At 31.6% G+C, this 5,334-nt stretch overlaps 1 pseudogene; it reads right to left on the bottom strand.

Moving 5' to 3' along the window:
- Positions 1 to 1,641: 1,641 nt before the first annotated feature.
- On the bottom strand, positions 1,642 to 5,053 carry LOC107857758 (annotated as a pseudogene).
- Between the last annotated feature and the right edge of the window lie 281 nt (positions 5,054 to 5,334).

The following is a 5,334-nucleotide window of genomic DNA, read 5'->3' as shown; positions in this document are numbered from 1 at the left end:
TATATATATATATATATATATATATTAAAAGTGTGAAGATCCTTAGAAAATGATTCAAACTTGTTGCCCTTCATTAAAAGACTTTGTTCAGACAAAATCATCTTTTTACTAATTTCTATAATTATTATATTATTATATTTATAATATTAAATAATGTGTATAATAAATATATGCTAAAAATAAGTAGGTTTTTTAGTTGATACATGGAAAGATTATATGGAATTCGTTTTTTAATTCATATATGAATTTTTTTTTGAAGAATTCTATTATTAATCAATTAGGACAACACTTGACATGGTTCCTTTTGCTATATAAGGAGTTAATAACATGCAATAGGTGTGGCTTACATATTCTTCTTCTTTATCACTTTCTTTTTATTGTTTATTTAATATCAGTTGTTTTGCTTTGTAGTGTGTAATTTTCTTTTAATGTTTGAAGATTTAACTTTCTATGTATATATCATTTTTTTTGGTATATTTAAAGATTTAATGTTTTTATATATATGTAACTTTTTTTCAATTGAAAATTTCTGATCGCAAAAATTAAACAAACAGACATGTTCCAGTCGAATAATAAAGCATTAAAAAAAATTAAAGAAGCATTTTGCAGTCAAGTAATAAAGTAGTCGAATAATGCAAAGATTTATACTATCTCTCTCTGTTTTAACCTCTGTTTAAATAAAATATTTACCCAAGTCTAACAAAAAAATCAAAGGTTTATATACCTTTTTAAGTCAAATTTGATATATGTATTCTAAGCCTTTAAAATAGAAATTAGAGATAATACATATTTTTTAGAATGTCTATGTGTAATGGTTCTTTTACAAAATAATGAGTTGCAAGTTGAACAAATAAGTCGAGGGAGACCAAATTAATATTGACGTAGTATGTATAAAGACATCTCCAATTAATATCAGTTGAAATAATTTTATAGTTGGCATTATGCTATATTTTATTTTATTATTTATTTATATGGGAAGAATATTGTGATGCTAATTATATTAAGTCGGCGTTTATATACGCCTTAAAAAAATAATTCAAACTTTTTATTTTTTATTGAAACATTTTATAATAGACAAAATCTTCTTTTCACCTTTTATTAAATTACAATTACCAACAAATATTTAACTATGTACCTAAAATTTAGAACTTCTTACCATATCTTTACGTATATAAAATTTCTTTTATTAAAAGACTTTTTTATCTAAGGATGATGCAAACTTTCACAATTTTTTGATGGCAAAAAATGATTGGCGTATGTTTGAGTTAAAATACTTTGTTTGTTTTTTTGGATTCACTATAGCTTTAGAGTTTTCTTTGACAAATAGATTCTTTATTTAGGTTAGGTTTTGGTTTAGGTTTAATCATAATGTGATTGTGATTTGAGGTAATTAGTTTTTTAAAATTTTGGTATGATTTTTATATTTACAAAAATAAATTGTCATATGCTTTGATAGATAGACGATTGTTAATTAAGAAGTTTTCTTTTGTGATTTTAGTATGTTCTTGAATTTTAAAATAATAAATTATCATGTACTAGGAAAATTGGCCACGCTTCGCGTGGTGATAAAAATTAAATTATTTTCTTCAATCAATTTTATATTTTCTTTTGATTTATTTATGTTGTGGTTGTCCTAACACTTCATGATATTATTAAGCGATTACTTGTTGTTCTGCTTGCATCAACATCTTCGTGCGTCATAACAGCTAAAAGATTACACCTTCAGTATCCAACATCTATTGATTTTTTGCTTTAAATCCTTCATTGTCATCAAACTTCTGCACCTTACTGTTCTTTATGAACACCTTCTTAATATCTGGAATACCCCGAAGAGCCATCTCCGTAAGTATGTTACTCTCGATCTTCTTAAGGAATATATCAATCCTCAGCAGATTCATCCAATTCATCTTTTGGAGCTTCATTATTCATAATACAAATTCGAAGGATTATTTTTTCCATCATCATTAAAGATACAGGTTAAGTTATCATCGAATTCAAGATTGATTTTTTCAGTAATGTCAGCCATACTAAGATTCTTATCCACCATCATTTCATGATTTAACTCAATGTGAAGCAACCACGAGGAGATTTTATCCGGATCAATCTCCTCATCTGACATTTTATAGTATGACTTGACGAATTCAACATCTTCCTCAATAAGGGTGTTCATCTGGATTATACCACACTTTTGTGGCTTGAGTAACGCTCTGCAAAGTGGTATATTCCAAGGCACACTGGACAGTTTTGGCTCTCTCTTTTGTTTTGCCTACCTCAAGTTTCAAATACACAGAAAGAGAGGATGTTTTGATCTTATTCACAATATTGATAATCTCCCTCAACCTTGGCACACCAAGCGTAACATTCTTGGCACTCACACCAGCATAATGAAATATATTAAAAGTCATCTATATGGCAGGATAACCAATAGAATGTACAGTAACACAGCCAATTATCTCTTCTGGTGCCATAAAGGATTGCAAGAAGCGAGACTCTATCTCACCAACTACCTATTCAAAAGCCTCTCGGCTAAGCCTATACTCCTTTAGAACCTTTTTGCTCGCCAAGGCACTACAGAGCAAGATATTGAAGAAAAGAGTGGCATTCTTTTGAGCCGCCATGCTGAGGTAATCATCACCAGGAACACCCTTGATCCTCTCTTGTAACTTATCAACATCTTTTACAATCTCCATAGGATGCATTGGAGGGCCTTCAAAAATCTATCTTAAATATCTTTTGGGAATTCAAGACAAGCCTCTGAATGTTAACAAGAAGTGGCCAAGAATTGTCACCTGCTATAGCAATCTCTGTCCCAAGCTGGTGTCTATCAGCTTCAAGCTTCTGAACCTCTGCATCAACACACTGCAAATCTCCCAAATACTTTTTAGATCTTCGACAACTTCGGGCAACATGTAACTTGGGTTCCAGTAGCATCAAATATTGATTTCTTTGCTTTCAAAGAATCTAACTTCCATGTCTCAATCCAAATAGAATCCATCCCATCTTCCCCATACAGAAACTGGATGATATCACCTAGTGAATTCCTAACAGTACCATCATACTTGACCATGATATCCTCCATGGACTTCACTAACAGCCTATGGATATACCCGATCTCAGAAGTTTTCACAGCAGTATCAATCAGACCTTCTCTACCACCCATAGCATGGAAGAAAAACTTTTGTAGGGTGCGTCCCCGGAGATATGAGTTCTTCACAAAACCATAACTTTCTGGACCATAATCATCCTTGGTAAAATGATCAAGAGCACGGTCTATAAAACCAAAAGGAATACGTTGCCCCTCAACATTCTGTTGTCCCACACAAGCAGTCATCTGAGATATGTTGATAAAACTTCCCTTGGACCCAGCTGTAACCAAAGCTTTAAGATTATTGCTCTGATAAACTCTTCTGTGCACTGCTTCCAGCATCATCACGAGCCTTATTCAACACCTAAGATTACCAAAAAAACATTATTACAATGTTATCACACAAAATCAAGGAAAAAAAGGGATAAATGGCCATATACAAAAAGTACCTGGTTCACTCTTTTCTCGAATGATTCCATCACTATTCACCCTGGTTCAGCTTCTAACTGCTTCTCTTAGCAGCTTTAATAAGTTCTTTGACTTTGCTTTTTGCATTAGAGATAGTTTCATGAATTTTCTCCATAGTTGAAGCATCAACAATTGTATCTCCTATTCCATTGCTAAATGCCTCTTGAAGAAGCCAATAATGAAGAAGCCAGTAAGAATGTGTTAAACCAGGATAAACGATGAATAAATTGCTTTTCTTTCTTCTATCTTCTTTAATTAATACACTCTATTCTATGAAATTTTACTTGCTACGTATAGTTAAAGCTACATCTTATACTATTTAAATGCTAACATTCAATGATGAAAACTACTAATCGACTTATGGAGGAAATAAACCATGCACAGGATAAGAAAAAATGATCTATTATCATGCTTACATGTAGGATGTTAATTATCACCTCATCATCTTGTATCTCTTACTCACCATCTCAATTTGTCTGTATCTGTTACACATACAAAAAATATGTAACCTATATGTTTGATTAAATTAACAAAGTTAATTAAATAAAAGAACAATTGAAGAAGTAACATACTGGAATATCATTCATCTATATTGAATTGAATGCATATACTTACAATTTTCAGTGAAGAACCTTAATAACATATGTTAGAATGCTGGAGATGTATTCTTCTGCTTTTGTTTTGGATCTCATTCTCAAAGAAACTACTTGTAAGGTAATATGAGATTATGGATCCATTTTAATATGTAGATGCTTCAACAAAGGAATATTAAAGGTTGGAGTAGTTAATATTTCCCGTATTGTACATCTCACTACCAAAACCTGCTAATGTTTTCCCCAACACAAATCTATGTCTATAGAACTCCTCTAGCGAAAGCACTTGAACTCTCGCAGCACCTGAAAATTGCCATTAGCGATTCCTTAATTATCCAAAACATATAACAATTTTCCATCAACTTGATTCGAGATTCAAACTTCTAAACTCTGTTCATGATTTCAACACAGAAGCTTTAATTTTTTAAAATAGAATTATATATTACATTCAAAAACTACTTAATATCACTATAAATAATAACTTAAAATATGTAAAAAGCATACAAAGAAATTCTGGGGAAAGAGGAACCTGTTTGACTCTCGAAATTCTAACGGGGTCAAATAAATTGGTACGGAGCTAGTAGGCGACAATAAAAATGACATGAAATATAGTAGTTTAGCAGTAGTACTACCATTAGTAGCTTCAAAACTACAGCTAAAAACTTGTCCCATTTTCACCACAGTTGTGCATGTTTTTGAGTGGTTCAGTATTGTGAAGATTTATATCAGCTGGTTTATCATCATCATCATCTTCTACTTTTTCAGAGGTGGTTACTGGGAGATGAATTGATGGATCAAAGAACCTAAAACTAACGAACAATAGTCTGATGATAGTGATAGCTATAGTGCCGACGAGTGTTTGGTGGAGAGAGAATGACCTCCGACGAGATCCTACGTGAAACCTCATTTCCTTTTTCACCCTCTTAATATTTCTCTCCCCTGGCCAGCTTTTTAGCTTTTCACTGTGAACCTAGGATCCAATCTTTCCTTTTCCTATATCTGTAACGTTTTAATTAATATGGAAGGTGAAATATTGTAACATATGTAACAGTCAGTCCTCCTTATTAGGACTTTTCTCTAATTAATGTGTGTATTATCTTAATTTTTTCACCAAAGAAATGAGTAAAAATTTTCAAAAAAATGAGAAAAAAGAAAAATGCTAATGCTGGCCTCCTAGACATGCCACAT

The sequence above is a fragment of the Capsicum annuum genome, unplaced genomic scaffold, assembly GCF_002878395.1.
Source record: "Capsicum annuum cultivar UCD-10X-F1 unplaced genomic scaffold, UCD10Xv1.1 ctg3595, whole genome shotgun sequence".
Taxonomy (NCBI): domain Eukaryota; kingdom Viridiplantae; phylum Streptophyta; class Magnoliopsida; order Solanales; family Solanaceae; genus Capsicum; species Capsicum annuum.
Note: the sequence above shows the minus strand (reverse complement) of the source record. Positions and strands in the feature narration are given on the sequence as shown.